At 41.7% G+C, this 22,565-nt stretch overlaps 1 protein-coding gene across 13 annotated transcripts in view; it reads right to left on the reverse strand.

Annotated features, from left to right (window-relative positions):
- Nucleotides 1-22,565, reverse strand: part of CYRIB (CYFIP related Rac1 interactor B) — a 176,736-nt gene that overhangs the window by 80,121 nt on the left and 74,050 nt on the right. For 6 of the 13 annotated variants that reach the window (XM_054499214.2, XM_063669074.1, XM_054499209.2 and 3 more), the window contains exon 1: nt 19,790-20,007. The exons of 6 other annotated variants lie outside the window; for them this stretch is intronic. The gene's annotated coding sequence lies outside the window, so the exon portion shown is untranslated. Of the gene's footprint in view, nt 1-15,674; nt 15,764-19,789; nt 20,008-22,565 lie in introns of those variants that run through there. One more of the 13 variants, XM_063669069.1, reaches the window with a different exon arrangement.

Genomic DNA, 22,565 nt, shown 5'->3' on the forward strand with positions numbered 1-22,565 from the left:
CTAACTTCCTGATAATAACTAATAGCTATTATTCAGATATACATTAATAGCCATTATTTGAGTGTCTGTCCTCTCCTATGTTAGGCTACTCAATGAAAAGTTTTGGGCAACCAGATATTCACATGGTTTGAAAGTATCACCAAACCAAGACCTTTTACAAGGTCTCACTCTCTTGCCTAGACTGGAGTGCAGCGGCACGATCACAGTTCACGGCAGCCTTAACCTCCCAGGATCACACCACCACACTCAACTAATTTTTGTATTTTTTTTGTAGAGACAAGGTTTCAGCATGTTGCCCAGGCTGGTTGACACCATCTTAATTGAGGGATAAAATTTAGTATCACCAAAAATGTGACAGACATTATATGCCTGATGATGCAATGCAACGGGATGTATTCAACATTACCCTATGTAATAAACTTGTCAGGTATATATAAACTGATTCTATTTATCAAGAAACAAAGCAGACAAATCTTGATTATGAAATATTTTCTATCAGACAGCTTGCCTGGATGAAAAGGAGCAGGTGTGAAGACTAAAAAAAGAAGAGGAGTTCAGTTTTGGACACGTTAAATTTGAGAGGCTTATGAGCCACCAATCTGAAGATGTTGAGAAGGCAATGATGGATACGGAAGTATGGAGTTCAGGGAAGAGGTCAGATCACAAATACTTTATCTACACCCCAGGACTTTGTATCCAAAGACCAAGGACACTTGAAATGGTTCACAGTGGCAACAGTAAGAGACCAGTGGCCACAGTGCACTAACCACACTGTTATGGTAACATAATCTGGGCCGTATTTTCTTGCTGCTCATCTGCCTCTGGTTATTGCTCATTTTGTGAACCTGGGTTCCCACTCTCTCCATCAATTCTGTAACCTACCTGTCATCATCCCAATAAATTCCTTTTATATCCAAATTACCTAGTCAGTTTCTGCTATTTGCAACCAAGGACCCGTTAATGAATTATAAAGAATATTCTGGTCTCGAATAGAAAACTAACTGTAATTTCCTTCCCAATTTAAAGCCATTCCTACAAACAAGCAGAATTTATGTTACAAATATAACTCTGAAGTATAAATACAGATAATAAAGATATTCAAAAATTAAAGATGGTATAGAACAGTTTTTTGAGATATTTAAGAGGTCCCAGGATAATTAAAAAGAAAACTTTGTTTCAAAACATAAAATTTGAACATTAATATAAAAGTAGAACATCCAGAAAAAATGGCAAAACACCAAGATCATTTAAAAAATATCAAATAAAGGCCGGGCGCGATGGCTCACGCCTGTAATCCCAGCACTTTGGGAGGCCGAGGCGGGCGGATCACGAGGTCAGGAGATCGAGACCAGCCTGGCTAACACGGTGAAATCTCATCTCAACTAAAACTACAAAAAATTAGCTGGGTATGGTGGCGGGCGCCTGTAGTCCCAGCTACTCGGGAGGCTGAGGCAGGAGAATGGCATGAACTTGGGAGGCAGAGTTTGCAGTGAGCCAAGATCACACCACTGCACTCCAGCCTGGGCGACAGAGTGAGACTCCATCTCCAAAAAAAACAAAAAAGATGCTTTACTTTGTTTTATACATTCCAAACTACTCCTACTACGAACAGTAATGAAAAAATTCTCTGGCTGGGCGCGGTGGCTCACTCCTGTAATCCCAGCACTTTGGAAGGCAGAGGTGGGCGGATCACCTGAGGTCGGGAGTTCTAGACCAGCCTGATCAGCAGGGGAAACCCCGTCTCAAATGAAAAAAAAAAAAAAAAAAAAAAATACAAAATTAGCCAGGCATGGTGGCACATGCCTGTAGTCCCAGCTACTTGGGAGGCTGAGGCAGAAGAATCGCTTGAACCTGGGAGGCAGAGGTTGTGGTGAGCCGATATCACTCCATTGCACTCTAGCCTGGGCGACAAGAGTGAAACTCTATCTCAAAAAAAAGAAAAAGAAAAAAATCTCCACCTAAGTCTACATTTATGTATGTATGTATGTTTGAGACAGAGTTTCACTCTTGTCACCCAGGCTGGGGTGCAGTGGTACAATCTCGGCTCACTGCAACCTCTGCCTCCCAGGTTCAAGCGATTCTCGTGCCTCAGCCTCCCAAGTAGCTGGGATTACAGGCGCTCACCACCACGCCCAGCTAATTTTTGTATTTTTAGTAGAGACGGAGTTTCACTATGTTGGCCTGGCTGGTCTCAAACTCCTGGCCTCAGGTGATGCACCCACCTAAGCCTCCCAAAGTGCTGGGATTACAGGTGTGAGCCACTGCACCCGGCCAAGTCTACCTTTAGTCTCTTATTTCATACACTTCCCTCACACGTCAGTAAAACTACTTTTCATTCTTTCTGAAAACTTTTCACATTTCAAATCAAAAGTATAATTTTTGGCTATACTAAAGATTAAACATTTCTTACATCCTTGATAGTACATCATTTATGTACTAAACTCCCTACCTCCATTTAGTATTTTTAAGGAATACATTTTGAAGAAGTAAAACATGAAAAAGAGTAAAAACACTTAATAGGGAATATTTGCTTTAAGGAGGAAAAAGTACGAATATATGTGAATATCTAGTATGTACCATGCATTCTGCTATAGACGATAATTTTTTTTGTAAAACACTGCAAAACCGGTGATGTTACCTTTTTACAAAAAGTAAATGAGGAAAATGAATTTCAAAAACTGGTTTAGGCCAGCTGCAGTAGCTCATGCCTGTATCCCCAACACTTTGCAAGGCTGAGGCAGGAGGACTGCCTGAGCCTAGAAATCTGAGACCTGCCTGGGCAATAAGTGAGATTCTATCTCTACCAAAAAAAAAAAAAAAATAGCCAGGTGTGGTTGTACGTGTCTGCTGTCCCAGCTACTCATGAGGCTGAGATGGGAGGACTGCTTGATACCAGGTAAAGACTGCAGTGAGCTATGATCATGCCACCACACTGCAGCCCAAGCGACAGAGTGAGACCTGCCTCAAAAAGGAAAAAAGGTGGGGGGGTGTTACTTACCTCACATCAGTGCTAATAAGAGGTCAGTGTCAATAAGGGGTAGATCTGTTTCCAGAACAGATCTGCCTATCCCAAAGTTGATGCCACTTTATTCACAACAAAATGCCTCCATGAGCACATTCTTCTAAAAATTCATTCTCGTTAATTTGTTTATTAGAAAAACAATTGTAACCATTATACTGAACAAGCTGAACCTGTGGGATGTAACTATAAAAAATAATTTTTTGTCCACGACTTTAAAGTTACTCTGTAGCCTTTAAAGTTACTCTGTAGCCATAGTTAATGTCCCTGAACTTTCATTTAGGCTAATGATCATGACTTTGGTCACTCCCAAGTTATAAAAACAACCTGACTTTTAAAAATGAAAGATCCAGCTGGGCATAGTGGCTCCCACCTGTACTCCCAACAATCTGGGAGGCTGAGACAGAGGATCACTCAATCCCAGGAGCTGGAGACCAATCTGGGCAACATACGGAGAACCTGTCTCTACAAAAAAATTTAAAAAAAAAATTAAAAAAAAAAAAAACCAGATGTGGTGGTGCATGCCTATAGTCCCAGTTACTTAGGAGGCTGACGTGGGAGGCTCGCTCAGGCCTGGGAAGTTGAGGCTGCAGTGACTGAAAGATCTTTAGTATAATCGTCAAATTTTTCTCATTTAGTTTCTCTGCTTTCCCAGCTCAGCCCTACACAGTACAAGAGCACTACGTTTTTACTCCACTCCTTTCCACCTTGCTAACCCTGGGTGAGGCAATTATGTGCTATCAGAGAGCTTAGACACCTTCATGACTCAAAAAATGTTTAGGCCAGGCGCGGTGGCTCACAGCTGTAATCCCAGCACTTTGGGAGGCCGAGGAAGATGGATCACCTGAGGTCAGGAGTTCTAGACCAGCCTGGCCAACATGGGGAAACCCCGCCTCTACTAAAAATACAAAAATTAGCCGGGCATGGTGGTGTGCACCTGTAGTCCCAGCTACTCAGGAGGCTGAGGCACGAGAATTGCTTGAACCAGGGAGGTTGCAGTGAGCCAAGGTCATGCCACTGCAGTACAGCCTGGGTGACAAAGCGAGACTCCATCTTAAAAAATAGTAATAATAATAATGATAATAAAGTTTAAAGCTGATTCTGTTCAGGAATGCTTTCAGGGGTTCCTTGAAAGCTGGGAGCTCTCACTCCAATTCCTGTAATGCATCTCCTCTGAGAATCCAGCCTCCATCCTGTCCCCCTTATACCCTACTCTTTTGGGTTTTCTCTTATGTGGTCTCACTTCTCTCAGGTGGCCCTCATGTGATCTATGGGAAACACAGATCTCTTAGTCCAAAAAACTTTGGGAGCACTGGCAGTCCATCTATACAGCAACCTTGCTTTATTTGCTGTGCTGCCAAAGCAGATAGTCTCTCCTTCACCCTTGAAAATTTCCAGGTATGAGTTAGACAGACATCAATCCACTGTGTCCCCCAAATTGCAAGAGCTACATATTAAGCTCACCAAGTGGTCACTATAAAGCCCTTCTATCTTTACTGGAGGGGGAGTACTTTCTGTCCCTCCCACAAAGACGGAGGAAAGAGGTTAGGAAAGACTCCTAGAATACCAACAACTGGGTTAAAAAACTTTTCCAATTTCTAACAATGCGTCAAAAACTCTTTTCCAATTTCCAACTTTCTGAATAAAACCTTTTACAACAACAGATGGATATGTATTAGAAGTCACAAGATCCATTTTCTGGCTCTCTTTTGAACACCTGCATGATGTCCTTAAAACTCACTTTAGAAATATGCATCTGTCGACTTAGGGTCAAACTCAGAATACAAGAGTTCCACCCGTTTTAGCACCTTATTTCATATTTTGTATTTTCTAAATTTTCCATGAAAAGCAGGATGAAAATAAAAATCCACAACCTTACCACTCAGCCATTGTTAACACTGTCCCTTTATGCCACTTAAAAATATAAGTTTAAATTTTTAAAACCTTGTACAATAACACTTCATTTATATAATTTCATTAAGCAATCCAGTTTATCACCTAATTTAAGCACATTACCTTTTTTAAGCATCAAATTTCCACTGAATTAGTGTGTTGCTCTTTCTAAAATTTGTCTCACTGTGCCACTCTGAAGTCCAAACCCTTTAATGGCTCCCTACCAGAGATTAAACTTCAATCTTTTAAAAAGTGTAATCTACACAGTCTCCTAGAGCTGTTACATCTCTAAATATGATGTTGAACCATGTATGCACCATATAAAATCATACTACAAGAAAAATGCAGGTGTCAGAGGAGTTCCTAATAATGCGATGTGACCTACACTAGTAGCAGGAGAGAAACATTTCAGAATTTGCGAATTCAACCTTGTAACCCCTCAGTGAAGCTAGATCCTGAGATATTTTCAACAAGAACTGGGACCAAATTCTGAAACGCAAAAGAACAAAGGTGGCTATTCCTTTATTAGCATGATAAAACTAAGCTTGCAGTGGGGATCAGTCCTCACATGATTGCAAATAAAATTCTGTATCACTACACATGGTATCTACTGGCTCCACACTCATTATCACCAACTGCCAAAAAGTTAATCTAATACTCAAGAGCAGATTTATAAAAACTTTAAATGTCTAAAACTGGATTTGGGAATTAATTTTGTTACAAGTTCTACATATAATGTGCTCCATTCATAGAGCACACATTTAAAAAACTGTCTTAGAGTCAAGTGCAGTGGCTCATGCCTGTAATCCCAGCACTTTGGGAGGCCGAGGTGGGCAGATCACTTGAGATCAGGAGTTTGAGACCAGGCTAGCCAACATGGTAAAACCCTGTCTCTACTAAAAATACGAAAAAAAAAAAAAAAAAAAAAGCCAAGTATGGTGGTGCGTGCCTGTAATCCCAACTACTCAGGAGGCTGAGGCAGGAGAATAGCTTGAACCCAGGAGGCGAAGGTTGCAGTGAGCCGAGATTGCGCCACTGCACTCCAGCCTGGGCAACAGCGAGACTCTGTCTCCCAAAAAAAAAAAAAAGTTTTAAAGTCATCTTTTACCAGATGAAGTGAGAAGTAAATTCCATTTAAACATGCTACCAAGAAAAATGCACTCATAGTTCTTAGCTCAAAGAGGCTTCGGTCTGCTGAGAAGTTTAAGTCAGTAAAAATGCACAAAATTACAAAAGTCCCCGCAGAAAGAAAAATAATCAGTTCTCTCTTAAAGCTGACAATAAATGTATTCACTCAAAAAGTACACAAGAACAATGAGCGTAGGCAAATACTGATGTGTCTCTATGAATAAATGTGGAGAGTATGTATGTGTAGTCATCTAACATATATATATGCATAAAGATGGCTGGAAAGATGGTCACCAAAACAGTGACTACCTAGATGGTGATTTTTGTTTTTTTCTTTTACTACTCTATATTGTTTCAATTTTTTTTATAAATATGAGCATGTATGTTTACAAGAATTTCCATTATTAAAATACAGTATGAAAGCTACAGTAATCAAGCCATGTGGTACTAGCAGAATGATAGATCAATGAAACAGACATAAAAGTCTATAGAAAAACCCAAACATTTGTGGTCAACTGATTACCAACAAAGATATGAAGGCAATTCAGTAGAAGAAAGATAGTCTTTTCAAAAATGGTTCGGAGACTACTGGATATCCACATGCAAAAAGTTGAACTTAGTAACTTACACCATAAAGTTAACAAAAATGGATCATAGACCTAAATGTAAGGACCAAAACTAAAAAACTTTTAGAAGAAAACACAAGAGTAAATCTCATAATCTTTGGTTAGGCAAAGATTTCTTAGATACGACACACACTGCACCATTCTTAACAGGAAAAAAAAAAAAAAGTTAAACTAGAGTCTACCAAGTGAAAACCCTTACACCTCAAAAGACACTGTTAACAGCCAAGTGTGGTGGCGCACATCTGTAGCATCAATTATTAAGGTGGTAGAGGCAGGAGGATTACTTGAGCCCTGAGTTTGAGTCTAGCCTGGGCAACACAGCAAGACCTCAACTCTGAACCCCATCTCTTAAGAAAAAAAAAAAAAAAGACACCATTAAGAAAATAAAAGGACAAGTCACAGATTGAGAGAAAATATTTGCACATAATGTATCTGACAAAGGACCTGGATATAAAATATATAAAGAACTCTTACAACTCTGTAACAAGACAACCCAATTAAAAATGGGCAAAAAGACCTGACAGACATTTCACCAAAACAGACGGAAAAAATGGCTTCGTGCCGCACACCTGTAGTCCCAGCCCTTTGGGAGGCTGAAGCAGGAGGATCGCTTGAGCCCAGGAGTTCTAGGCTGCAGTGAGGTGTGATTATGCCACTGTAATCCAGCCTGAGTGACAAAGTAAAATCCTTTCTTTAAAAAAAAAAAAGAAAAAAGAAAAGAAAAGAAGAAAATGGCTTGAAAAGATGCTCAACATCATTAGTGATTAGGGAAACTCAAACCACAATGTATACTACTTCCCACCCAGTAGAGTAATTATTATCAAAAAGATAATGACAAGTGTTGGGAAGATTCAGAGAAACTGAAATCCTCATACACTACTGGTAGGACATAAAATAGCACCAACATGTCTGGTTTTGGCAGTTTCTTTAAAAATTATATAAGTTTTCCATATGACCCAATAATTCTATTCCTAGGCATCTATGCAAAAGAAAACATATGTCCACACATATCTGCATACAAATGTTCATAGCAGCATTATTTATAACAGCCAAAAACTGTGAACCATCCAAACACCCATCAACTGGTAATGAATAAACAAAATGTGGCATATCCACAGAATGGAATACTACTCAGCAATAGAAAGGAACAAATTACTGATACACTCAACATGCATGAACCACAAATTAAATGAAAGAAGCCAGACATAAAAGATACTGTATGTTCCATTCATAAGAAATGTCCAGGAAAGAATAATCAAGCAAAAGTGAGAGAGTGAGAGAGTGAGGGAGAGAGTGTGAGAGGGAAAGAGGGAGAGACGGGGAGAGAGAGAGAAAGGGAGAGGGAGGGGGAGAGAGAGGGAGGGGGAGAGAGAGGGAGAGGGAGAGGAAGGGAAGGGCGGTGTGTAAGAGCTAGAAGATAGGAAAGTGGATGCCTGGGGCGGGGGTAGTATGGAAGATGAATACGATTTCAAGAGATCTTACTGGGTTAACAGACAATATCCTAGACTATGGTAATGGTTGCAAAGCTGAATAAATTTACTAATAATCACTGAATTGTGCATTTGAAATGGATGAATTTTATGGTGTATAAAGTATACCTCAATAAAATTGTTTTTAAAAAGATGGTGAAAAAAAGTTAGTACATAATTATGTTTACTGAAGGAATGATTAGGTTTCTCTAGATGCCAAAGCCAAAAACCAGTGAGAAAACAAAACATTTTAAATGAAAACATAAATTAAAATAGCATACCAAAATGGCACACATACCACTTATCCCCATTATATAAGTGATTTTCACTTTCTACCTTTTAGTGGAATACTTCTAAGGGTCATGATTAGGTACAGGAATTTGTTACAAGACTTTATGTGCAATGTAACCTGGATACAGTGGTTAAAACTACCTGGAATAAATTGTCTTAGGGTACCGGTACCTGTTTAGTCCTACTTTATGATAGTTTCTATAATACAGTTAACCAGTTATGCTTTTAAAAACAAAACTGGCGAGGTGCGGTGGCTCATGCGTGCAATCCCAGCACTTTGGGAGGCTAAAGCAGGTGGATCACGAGGTCAGGAGTTCGAGACCAGCCTGACCAACATGGTGAAACCCCATCTCTACTAAAAATAGAAAAATTCGCTGGGCATGGTGGCACGTGCCTGTAATCCCAGCTACTCAGGAGGCTGAGGCAGGAGAATCACTTGAACCCGGGAGGCAGAGCTTGCAGTGAGCCGAGATCGCGCCACTGCACTCCAGCCTGAGTGACAGAGCGAGACTCTGTCTCAGAAAACAAACAAACAAATAAACAAAACTGTTCATTCATCTCTTACTTATGAGACCCTAACAAGATCCTAGAAGGGATCTGAGAGACAAGGGGCAGTAAAAGAACTTCACAAAAAGTTCCACTTGCAGACCTCAACTAGGAAGAATTGTGAAGTGCTTATATATATTTTTTAAATTATTTAAATCCATAGGCTACCTTCCTACCCAAACTAGGCATACTGAAAATGGTTTAAAAACCTTAATTTTAATAAAACACTATTTTTAAAAGTTGCTTATAAGGCATGAACAATGAAAATCTGCTAAAACTAAGTTCTTAAAAGATACACATTTAAAATGTTAATAGACTACTAAGAGGTCAGTGCCACATACCAAAGACTGAACACTGGCCAGTTGTCACCATCGCACATACCACAATGGAACTCTGGCACACCCATTTCAAAAGGTTGCCAACCAGGCTACATATTTTGACTACTGCTTCAACATACTGTTCTATAAATAAAAAGACAAAGCTTTAGTTTAACTATATTCACATTTTAATACAGGCAGTTCCAATTATCAAAAAGACTTTCCAAAATGCTTCATCCCTCATTTTCAGGGATCCACCTGCTTTTACCCACTGGCAACTGAGACACTAGCTCCATAGCAAGAAGATTGTTTTAAGTTTCCAAGTCTCTAAATTCATGTATGCTTTAACCCAAATGAATGGAATAAATGAAGCTGACTTCTCCATACTTTTGAAAAAAAACTCGGTAAATATATTTACTAAATACCAGGACACATTTAGTATTTAACAGTTAAATCAAAATAAATTCAAATACAACAAATAATCTTCAGCAAGTTAGCTTTCAAAATAACATTTTTACAAGACTTGTTTACAGAAAATAACTGGGAGGATAATTTATAAGATGCTAATAAATAAAATGGAGCCCTACTCCCCTAAAAAAAAAAAAAAAAGAAAAATTGTGAATTTGAACATTCCCTTCACTAACCATGCTAGCCTCTCATTTACCTAAATCTATACATATAAAGGGAAAGAAGCCTCCCTGAAGATGTTCTTAATTAACATCATTTAGTTTGTCGGAATTTGCCAGAATTTGAAGTAGAGAACTGTGGTTTGATATAAAGAAAGCAAACTAATCTCATACCTTGCATCCCAAGATGGTTTTCTCATATTTCACTTAAATTCAATGTCCTTGAAATTCTCAAAACCCTGTGATCTCTTTCAAATTGAAAGATGTATGAACATGTCAGTCATTACTTTTTGAGTAAATGTTATTAAAGTGACCAACTCATCTTTGAGAAAATTAATCTCAAATTTCCACCAAGGTCATTACATATAACTTTGCCCTCAAAAACAGATTAAAAAATGAACAGCACCAATAATAATAATATGTGTCGTGTTCTTATCACATGCCAGGAACTTTTTGAGACGGAGTCTCCCTCTGTCACCCAGGCTGTAATGCAGTGGCATGATCTCGGCTCACTGCAACCTCCACCTCCCAGATTCCAGTGATTCTTGTGCCTCAGCCTCCCAAGTAGCTGGGATTACAGGCGTGCACCACCACACCCAGCTAATCTTTGTATTTTAAGTAGAGACAAGGTTTCACCATATCAACCAGGCTGGTCACAAACTCCTGGCCTCAAGTGATTTGTCCACCTCAGCCTTCCAAAGTGCTGGGATTGCAGGCGTGCGTCAGTATGCCTGGCACTTCTTTAAATGTCAGATTTAATGAGGTATTATTTATATATGTTAGGAAATGATTCTTCATAAGTACCTTCTTTTTTTTTTTTTTTGAGATGGAGTTTCACTCTTGTTGCCCAGGCTGGAGTGCAGTGGCGCGATCTCGGCTCACCGCAACCTTCACTTCCCAGGTTCAAGCGATTCCTCCTGCCTCAGCCTCCTGAGTAGCTGGGATTACAGGCGCTCGCCACTTCACCCAGCTAATTTTTTGCATTTTCAGTAGAGACAGGGTTTCGCCATGTTGGGGAGGCTGCTTCATAGGTATCTCTTTTGCATACAGTACAGGCAGAGGTACCAGCTGCCCTTTGCTCTAGAGAGTTATCTTTTCAAGAATGTTTGTAGAGTGAACAGTCTTGAGAAATAAAGATAGCATCTCCTTCTGGAGCAAAGGACAAGCATGCTTACTGTCTGTTCAGTATAATAAATATAATGTATCCCTCCAGAGCAAAGGGCAGGCATGCTTATTGCCCATTAGAAAAGATCTGGGTTCCCTTAACTCAGGGCTTCTCTCCAACAAGATAGCCCACTGTGTGTACAAATACTACCTGGTCCTCTTCATGTCATCCTGTAGACTGAGGCTCAGAAAACCAGCACAAATGCTGATACTCTGGCTACTACTATTATAGAGAATAATAATCTGCCCTTGATCTTTAACACAGGAGTTTCACGTCTGCTACCAGATTCCATGAAAATGTGGCAGGATAACTTATTAGCTTGCAAGTAGGATAAAATCTCAGACTATCATGGTTCTTGACAGTTCTGGGGAAAGAGGATGGGATGCTGACATAGCCATAATTCTCTAAGAGAAAGGATAAAGGCCCTGCAGACTGAGTTCTGGGACAAGGGAAGATACCCTGGAATCTGAGAGTGATCCTAGTGGTGGATGGGAAGAAGGTGGGAATAAAGACTCCGCCACCTGTTTACCTGTTAATGAACAGGGTGGAATTAATGTTTAGAAACTGAGCAGTGAGAAGTGAGGCTGAAATTAGCCACCCAAATGGTGGGCTGGTAGTTGTTCACTATCTTCTGGGCTGGTGGAAGGACGGGAGTATCATAACAATAAGGGCAACAGGCCCCATGGTCCCACGTGAAAGGCTGTGGCTATGACTGCTGAGCCAAGGAATCCCCTAAACTAAAAGAAATGGTGTAAGTAATGATGACCTTGCTGCCAACTACAGAGCTTCAAGTGGACCAGAAACATTAAACTGCGAGAGAATGACCCAAAGTGAATGTAAAGCCTTGATTACCAGCACCAAGTTGCTCTCTCCCCCTCCACACTCCCTGATCCCTCTCTGCTCCCACCCCCAAACTCTTCTGCTTTAATGAGAAAGATGGTTAGGAATGGGGCTGAGGTCTCCCTGGTCCCCAAGATGGACTGAAGGCCAGACATACAAGGAGGTTTGCCCAGAGAAGTTCAGGGAGAGACTCAAAATTTTATGGTTCTCTTGGAAATAGGCACCCAGGTAACCATTCTATCTAGTCCTGTCAGGTGGACACCCAGATTAAGCTAACAGGGTCTGGGCAGGGTTTACAATGGTTAGGAAAATAAATGTGACTTATGGGTGGGATGTTTTGGACCAATTCAATGTGCTTATTGTTGCCTCTACATCATAATGTATAGTAAGAACTGATAAGCCGGGTGCAGTGGCTCGCACCTATAATCCCAGCACTTTGGGAGGCCGAGGCGGGCGGATCACTTGAGATCAGAAGTTCAAGACCTGACCAACGTGATGAAACCCTGTCTCTAGTGAAAATATAAAATTAGCTGGGCATGGTGGCATGCGTCTGTAGTTCCAGCTACTCAGGAGGCTGAGGTAGCAGAATCACTTGAACCCAGGAGGCGGAGGTTGCAGTGAGCCAAGATTGCGTCATTGCACTCTGGCCTGGGTGACAGGGTGACAGAGTGAGACTCTGTCACAAAAAAAAAAAAGAAGAAGAAGAAGAAGAACCTGATGTGTTATGTGCTTGTACTTTAAAGACTCACTCAAGAGCTAGTGAGGGTTTTTCCAATCAGAAAGGGCTGTACGTATAAAAGTGTACTAGTACCTTTGGGGCCCCACAATCCTAAGGATCACTTTGAGCCATAAGTCTCATGATTTCACTGATTAGAGGATTTGGCAAAAGGAGGCAGCCTCCACCTACAGGTGCCCCTTGGGGTTTTGAACGCTTTGCCCCCCTGACACAGCAATCAAGTTTACGTCTTCCAAAAAGCAGCTATTAGCTTGCTTCTGGATTCCAGTGGAAATTGAATGCCTAACTCATGGAGGCCTCATGGAGTCTCCAGCCTGATGATCCTATTTCGAGTTGGGTCAGCTTACACTCAATGACTAACAATGCGGTAAATCAATGGAAAATGCTTATGTGAAACACACCTGGCTTAGGCTTAGCCCCAAGAAGGATCTCAACTTTACATGAAAAAGGGCTGGCACCTAGCCCTTTGGGGAAAACTTTATCCCCTACTCTACCACTGGAGGCAAAGCTACTGGCTCAATGAAGCCCACATCCAGTAAATCATCACATCTTATAGATTTGACATCATCAATATTCTTTCCTGGACTTTAGCAACAGCCTTTTAACTTGTCTCCCTGTATCCAATCTCACTTCACCTTTAATACATTCTCCAAAAGCAGTCACGACAATCTTTCCAAAAGACAACTTGAGTATTTTACTCTCCCCTATTAAGATCCTATAATAGTTTCCCCATTGCCTGCAGCTGGAACTGAATGGGACTTGTTAACATGACTCATGCAGATGGTTTACTTCTCCTCCACCTCTTTAGCTTCCTCTTTCCCACTCTTCCTTTACAACCTCCATTGCTGTCATACTATAACCAGTATCAGTTTCTAACACGACTTCTCTTATCTTCAGGCTTTTTAGCTCACACTCTCTCTTCCTATCCCCACGTAAACTCTCCCTCTTGACTGACTGGTCTACTCTTCAGGTCAGAGTTTAGATGACATTACAACAGGGACTTTTACCTTTACTAGTTAAGATTAGGTACCCAAGGCCAAGGCGGGCAGATCACGAGGTCCGAAGATCCGAGACCAGCCTGGCCAACATGGTGAAACCCCATCTCTACTAAAAATACAAAAATTAGCCAGGCATGGTGGCTTATGCCTGTAATCCCAGCTACTGGGGAGGCTGAAGCAGAAGAATCTCTTGAACCAGGGAGTCGGAGGCTGCAATGAGCCGAGATCGCGCCACTGCACTCCAGCCTGGCGACAGTGAGGCTCCATCTCAAAAAAAAAAAAAAAAAAAAAAGATTAGGTACCCATGTAACATGTATCACTGAATTCATACTCTTTCTGTATCTTCTATTCTATTGTAAGGAAGAACCACAAATGATTTATTCACTGTGATATAACCCCACTTATGTGCTCGATAACTACTTGGGTAGTTAATGGCAATCTATATACCACATATTGTGCCAGGTGATCAAAAACAAAATTATGTTTAATAATCTCTGACTTAGAAATACATTAGGAAAATTATATGCTGCCTTCCTTGTTATGCTGAATTGAAATTAACATAAAAATTTCACAACAGTTTAGTGAGGCATGTAAGAGGGACATTATTCCCATTTAATAATCTGAGGATCTTCATATTATCACATAAAGCAAATTTGTCAAATTAAATTCAATGTTTTTGTCCATACATACTAGAATGTTACAATGAGAAGAATCTCTCAATTAGAGGATTTTTACTGATTAGAGGATTTGGCAAAAGGTCAAGTCAACAAGTCAACAAACTATAAAAGTGTACCTCAAGTCACAGATTTCAGATTTCATTTAAACTAGTGCATTCAATTCTCTACTATCCTCACTAAGACAGAGAAATGGCATAAATAATCCTTAAATTATAATATCACATTATGATATGTCATATGATAGGTCATAATATATATTATGACATATTATGTCATATTGCGGCTGACCAGGTCTCACTAATGCAGGCCTCCACAACAACTGTTTCAGTACTGACTAAGTGGTTAAGTTAAATATTAAAAGCCAGTGCCCTTAAACAAAGCCTGGGATTAACAAAAGCCCATCACGAGTTTTGCCTAGGCCTTTCCTAGGCCTTAAAGCATGACAAAATAATGAAGGAATTCTTAAGAGGACCCATTTAGCATTAAACAAGTTTTATTGTGGGTCTGAAGAAACTCCCTAGGCCTTCACTAACAAGTTTACTGGGGGTCCGAAGGAATTCCCCAAACCTTCATGATTTCGCAGGAGACAACATAAGGGTAATCACCCCCAGCAACTGGACCCATTTAGATTAAGTAAACTTACTGAGGGTCCAGAGGAGGCTCTTCAGGACTTAGACCTTAGTTATAGATTAAAAGAAGTTAATCACTTATGTATTTAGATGAATGCACACTTACACATAGACATATAGCTTAGAAGGCATATATGCTCTGGAAAACTTTGTAATTTTGAGTTGGTCTGGCAATAATTTCCAGGCCTTCTCCCTATAACTGGTTGCAGAAAATAAAAACTCGCTTCCTCTCCAGTTCACCTGCATCTCGTTATTGGACCACAAGAAATAGCAGAGTGATCCTCAGTTTGGTCCAGAAACAGTATGACATATTATGTCACATTATGACATCCGGGACTATGTCATAATTTCTTTCTTAGCAAGTGTCTTCTGAAAATGCTTGACCTAAAGTAGTATTCAGGTTAATTTGGATTATCTGAAGACATGCCAATGTATGACCGGAAGGAATAAATATTCTAGATTAATGGTCCCCAACCTTTTTGGGACCAGGAAATGGTTTCGTGGAAGACAATTTTTCCACGGACAGGGCGACAGGAGGAATGGTTTCAGGATGAAACTGTTCCACCTCAGATCACCAGGCGTTAGATTCTCACATGGAGCACAAAACCTGGATGCCTCTAATGCACAATTCACAAGGTTCACGCTACTATGAGAATCTAATGCTATCTCTGCTGATCTAACAGGAGGCAGACCTCAGGGAGTAATGCCGCTCACCTCCTGTTGTGCAGTCCGGTTCCAAACAGGCCACGGCCCAGGGGTTGGGGACCCCTGCTCTAGACACAGTAGAAAGGGTCTGTATCAATCTAGAATTTAATATATATCATACATAATGCATCAACTAAAATATACCAAGAAGAGATTACTGCATTAGCAAAAAATAACTGTACAGGACTCAGGCTTCACAGTGTCACATACAATAGTACCTTAATGTTGATGATCAATCTTTTCAAAATGAATTAAATAGCTACAAAAATATATCTCTGCATTAAGTCTTCTACTTAAACAAAATCACACGACATCTTTGACAGTAGTCATTCTGACCCATGGTACCATTATCCAGATGTGAAGGTGTGTTGCAAGAAATGTTTATATTTAAATAATCAAAATTCTAAGAATGATTTCTTTGTTTAAAAAGTTTACAAATGTGACTCATTTGCATTCTAATTACTTGCATAAGTGGGAAAGGGGTGAAGCTATAGCTAGCTGTCAATCCTGTATATGCTTACAGGAGAGTACAGAACAAGTGAACATTATCCATCCTCCTTGGCAGCTGAAAAAGAAAAAGTTTTGAGATGAGCTGTTTTAAGTATGTTTTACAAATACTTAATATAAAATATAAGACCTCAAATTAGTACGCTGAAATACAATTTAAGTAAACGTGATGGGTTCAAATGCCAGTCTTCAACATCTCTCACTTGGGAGCATACTTGAACAAGTATACCTAATTGGAAATATTTAATTATGATTAATGGCATACCTCTAACCTAAGCTCTCTAAGCCTTACTTTCCTAATGTTAATTAGGAATTAAATAAAAGTTAACCTACACATTACAGAGTTGTTATAAAACTAACCTAATGGTTATAAGGAATCTGGCAAACAGTAGGTGTTCAATACTACAGCATAATTAAGAGCCAGGATTTAGTGAACTGATCATAATATAGAATGAGTTCACACATCCAAGAACATTTATGTATAATTTTAGAAACTCTAAATGCCCAAGAAATTATTTGAATTCACTGCTGTTCATGAATGCTGACAAGATACACATATCAAGTGCCCATTCTAAGCAAACAAATCCATTCTATGAACTAAAGTATAACACAAAATCATGTCTATACTTCCTCACCCAAAGATCTCAAAGCAAATTAAATAATCCAATATAGCAGTCTTTTTTTTTTTTTTTTTTTTTTTTTTGAGTCAGAGTCTTGCTCTGTCACCCAGGCTGGAGTGCAGTGGCGAGATCTGGGTTCACTGCAAGCTCCGCCTCCCGGGTTCACGCCATTCTCCTGCCTTGGCCTCCTGAGTAGCTGGGACTACAGGTGCCCGCCACCGCGCCCGGGGAATTTTTTTGTATTTTTGGTAGAGACGGGGTTTCACCGTGTTAGCCAGGATGGTCTCGATCTCCTGACCTTGTGATCCGCCCGCCTCGGCCTCCCAAAGTGTTGGGATTACAGGAGTGAACCACTGCGCCCAGCCAGCAGTCTTAAAAATATACAAGATACCTGAAAAAACTACAGCTCAGAGCAATCAACATCTTTTTCAAAATTTTTTGCCACATAATTACAAAATGCTGTTACAGTCTAAGATTCTTTGACCTTGCCATTAACTCAATTGTTCAAAACATAATTATTGAGTATCCACTATGCACCAGGCAGGCACTGTGCTAAACTCTGGTGTAGTTACAGAAAAGAAGAGACCAAAAATAGGAGGTATGCCACTAAGCTATTTCCAACTATTATAGTCTTGTTTTCCTTAAACAATGTAAGAGAAAATTCTAAGTTCTCACAGTTGAATGCATTAATACTTAGTAAGAGTCAAGTAACCTCAAATAAGTGACAATCCAGTATCTTCCCCCATGGAGACTTGGAGTAAAATAAGCACCCCTCTATACTTCTCCATCAATTGTTATTTACTATGTAAAGATAAATGACCATTTCAAATATGAGTCAAATAATCTCAAGAGGGACACTAATTTAACCTGTAAATTTTTAAAACCCGTTTATTCCTGGAGAGTTCAGAGAAATAAATTTTAAACTGGATTAATTTAAATGTCAATCAAAAATCTATCAAAAATAAACTGCATTCACTTAGTTTTACTCAACATCTGAAATTATACTTTTTCTGGGGCAACTAGAATTAACTTACTAACCACGCCTCCCTCTGATCAACCAACCACTTTCTTGGGAGACAAAAATCTAGCTTCTACCCAATTATATAATCTAGAATTCATACTATATATCCTAGAACATTTTACAAAGCAAGAGTTTCCTCACAAACAGCTACATCACTATTAAAGTTTTAAAGAATTCTTAAAGATTATTATCTAGCAAAACTGTTCTGCAAATACACATTCTCTCTCTCTCTCTCTCTCTCATGAGTTAAGAAATCTTACTGCTGAAATGGTTATCCAAAACCTAAGCGGGGACAAACAGCCAGGTACCTTTTTAACACCAAGCTCCCCAAAAACGAAGCTGTTAGAATATGCTGCCATAAATACTGACAGCAATAGCATCATCATAATGACATGCAGGTAGGTGTACTTTAGGACTAAGAGCCTCTCTTCGAGTTCGTTATTATGGATATGAAAGTCACATAAAAAAAAAAAAGTGCTGTCATTTCATTTTATGAATGCTGATTAGGGAGTTTCAGTTAACTGCAACACTTTGCAAACAGGCTATCAAATAAACCCCAGTTATCAAGCAGTTCTAGACACAAAGCTTCTATTACTAAATACGATTAAAGAATTAAAAGGATCAGTGTGTTTTTCTTGAGGTATATTAGTCTAAAATGATTTGCGATAGTAAGTCACCAAACACCCGAGTGACTGAAATTCTTTTAGCTATATAAAACACTCCTCTGGAATGCCGATCTCCCACACCATAAGACTTAAAACACACAAAATTGATTGACATACATTTTTCACATAGAGATTAAGGAGTAAAAAGGTGGCAAACTCAATACACTTACACAGAAGTAGTAAAAAACGTGTAAGCAAATTCCAAAAACTTTTGTCTTATCCAGAATGGCACTTTGTGGTACTCCAAGGATTCAGGCATTTCATCAGTATTTCGCACATAGAGGTACTCAAACAATGCTGCTAACAGATGAGACAAGAAAGTCTCACCAACAAACATTTCTACAGCAATGTATTAACAAGTAATGTTGCAAATCAGTCAAGGGACCATGTGAGGAGAAATCCAGAGGAGTAGAAAGAATAATAATTTTCTGCCAAATTTTACACTCAGAGGAAATTAATACATCATAGAAGTCTTCCATGAAAAAAATAAAAAAGGTACTCAGTATGACCCAGAATAGCCATGAGGTTAAAACACATACACATACACACACACACACACACACACACACACACACACACAGCAATTGCCACTTCCACTAGAGTTTGACAGTTATAGATTTGGGTAATTATAGTAGAAATTGTGTGTTTGGAAACACACTAAGACCACACCTTAAGACTGAGAATCTGGACTTTAAACGCTGATCATTAATTAAAAGGACAACGCAGTATCTAAGTTGGAAAGTCTGGCCGCGCAGGTGGAAGGCGAAGTGATGGGGAGCGATAAAGACACCAACTTTAACATCAGGGACCAGGAGGGCTGGGTGTCGAGGCGAGGCGAGGCGTGGCGAAGCCCGGGGGAGAAGGGGGTGTGGAGCTGGGGATGGGAACAGGGGATGAGAAGGAGGAAAAGCGGCCGCGAAGAGGAAGGAGTGGTGGGAACCAAGATTGGGGGGTAGGGGACAACGCCGACGCGGGAAGGGACGAGCCGGCGAGCCAGGAGTCACTGGCGGGCGCAGGATCTGAGGTGGGAGGGGGCGGCAAGAGCGCGCGTGGAGGTGCCAGTGGAAGGAAGGGGGCGGAAGAAAGGAAGACCCGAATGAATGAGCGCCGAGGGCAGGCCGGGGCCGCGGGGCCGGAGAGGAAGCGGCCCCCGGGCGCCGCGGGGCCGGGGGCGGGCCCAGCGCGCCTGGGAAGGAGGAAGCCCCGCGCCAGCGCGGGCCCCGCCGTACCCGCCTCTTCGCCAAAATGGGGTCGCGGAGCAGGAAAGCTAGGAGTGTGAAGGAAGAGGGGAAAATGGCAAAAACCACTCACCCTCCGCTCGAGCCTCCAGGCGCTCTCAGTCCCGCTCCTGCGCCCTCCTCGAGCCGCAGAGGCGGCTCCTCAGCGGCGCTAGGGGGAGCCCCGGGTCCGGAGCGGGGGAGCGGCAGCAGCCGGACCGGGAGCCCCTCAACACCTGCCCCTGTGGCGGAGCCGCGACACGCCAGGCGGCAGCTCCGAGAGGGGAGGGCAAGTGACCCGGATGTACAGGGTAACGACGAGGAGGGGGAGGAGGGAATGCCAGGAAGTGAGGGCGCCGCGGACCTGTCCGGCCGTGCGCATGCGCCGCACGCCCGCCCCGCAAGGTAAATCCTTAGCCTATCTTCTCCGCCCCTCATCCCCGCCCCTCCCGAAGGGGCGGGGCGAAGCCGGAGACAGGTGGTCGGCAGGCGCGGCGTGCTGAGGAAGGAGGCGTGGCCACCCCCCTTGCACCCCCCGGCCTCCTTAAAGGGGCAGCACCTTCGCGCCGAGATAGCTTCTGAGTGGGTTGGGGTGTTCCAGCCTTCCAGATGTACAGATGGGAAACGGAGGTTCAGAGGTGGCGGTGACCTGCCTCTTGTCAGCGGGCTTGGAAATGGCAGTAACTGGACCTCGGGACTCGATGCTGAGCCCTGCGAAGTTGCCATATTCCCCCCACGCCTGGAACCGCTAGGCTGCGGGCGCTCCTCTCCACCTCGGGTCAGGTACTGAGCCTCGCCCGCGATTCCCGGCGCGGCACGTGTTCCTGGCAGGCGCCCAGCGCCAGGAGACTGTACCGTTACCGCCTGCGATGGTATCGCGGAGACGCCCTTGGGAGGTGAAAAATGATCATTCTGAGAACAACAATTAGACTCCACTTACAACACTCTCAGATAAATCAGACCCCTGTTCTGGGGTCGACTCTGGGCAAAAATATCTAGTGGGCAGAAACTTGTATGTGACAGAGGGCGCAGCCTCTTAATTACTTCCCTAATTCTCCTTTCACTCTTTGAACATAAATGATCCCTTTCCCTTTACAGACAAAAACAGAACATCCCATCTAGCTAGCTTCTCCTAATCCTGTTATAAAGCTGATTTTTTTTCATTAACATTAAAGGGTAAAAGATGACAATGTTATCTCTCCCAGGGTTGTTTTCAGTTTGACAGCTGAGCAGATCACTAAGATGGAGGTAAATGATTATGAACATTTTGGGGTCACAGGCCCAACTGAAAATACCGTAAAAGTATGGATTTTTCCCCCCGGGAAAATACAGACATGCACACACGTTTGCATAAAATTTCAGGAGTTTCATGCAACCAGGGAGCCTATCCATGAAATTCTGATTTTCTGAGTATGAACGAAGCTCTAGTCAAAGAGCTAAGGTTCCAGTAACTATCTGCGCCTTACTGTATGGGGCCAAGAAATCACTCCTTGCCACAAAACACAGAAGGGCAGACCTTACCTTAGCCTTTTTGTCTTCCTCTTGAGTTATGTAGAAACCAAATGGTATGTAACATGGTGGGCCAATTTACTTAGAAACGTGTTGAGTCATGGAGAGATGAAGTGGCTTTTTCAAGGGACACACTAAGGGCAACATTCCTAGGCCTCAGACTTTTACCTTAATTATCATACTTCAGGAGAATTCAGGGGTTCTATATTGTAGCTATTATAATTCTGGTCAATTTCAATGAAACTGAAGGAGTTGTTTTTTTGTTTTGTTTTTTTTTGTTTTTTTTTGGTGAAGTCTCGCTGTCACCCAGGCTGGAGTGCAGTGGCGCGATATTGGCTCACTGCAACCTCCACCTCCCAGGTTCAAGCGATTCTCCTGTCTCAGCCTCCCAAGTAGCTGGGATTACAGGCGCACACCGCCATGCCTGGCTAATTTTTTGTATTTTAGTAGAGACGGGGTTTCACCATGTTGCCCAGGCTGCTCTCGAACTCCTGAGCTCAGGCAATCCACCTGCCTGAACTTCCCAAAGTGCTAGGATTACAGGCGTGAGCCACCGCCCCCAGCTGGAGATGATGTTTTGCAAATGTTGATGCTGATAGAAAAGTCCTCATAATCCAAGAAGCTTGGTCCACTTGTCTGACATACTGACATCCAACCTCAGATAACCTGGGTCCAGATGGACCACTGTCCTCAATGTGAACCGGAGGAGGAGTTCATACATGTGCACAGTCCCTTAGATATGAGCTCTGAGTAACCACACACCTCTAACCCTATCTCCCACCAAAAGCAGAAATCTTTCATAGTATCTTCAACACATGAATATCTAGTTCAGCTCCAATATCTCCAACTACAGGGAGCTCATTACTGCAATCATCAGCCTTTGATTGTGAGGAACCTCTTTTACAGTAAGCAAAAATCTGATGCACAACTATTTTCATCCACTGGTCCTAATTTTCTCTATGGAGAGCAATATAGACATGACACTGGCCTAGGGAGCTTACAGTCCAGCAAAGAAGCAGTCCACTGAGAAGTGATAATAATAAAATACTGGACCAGGTGCAGTGGCTCACACCTGTAATCCCAGCACTTTGGGAGGCCGAAGCAGGTGGATCACGAGGTCAGGAGCTCGAGACCAGCCAGGCCACATGGTAAAACCCCGTCTCTACTAAAAATACAAAAATTAGCTGGGCGTGGTGGCAGGCGCCTGTAATCCCAACTACTCAGGAGGCTGAGGCAGGAGAATCGCTTGAACCCAGGAGGTGAAGGTTGCAGTTAGCCGAGATCTTGCCTTTGCACTCCAGCCTGGATGACAAGCGAAACGTGTCTCAAAAAATAATAATAATAACAACATACAATGAGTC

This window comes from Pongo pygmaeus, chromosome 7 (genome assembly GCF_028885625.2).
Source record: "Pongo pygmaeus isolate AG05252 chromosome 7, NHGRI_mPonPyg2-v2.0_pri, whole genome shotgun sequence".
NCBI lineage: Eukaryota > Metazoa > Chordata > Mammalia > Primates > Hominidae > Pongo > Pongo pygmaeus.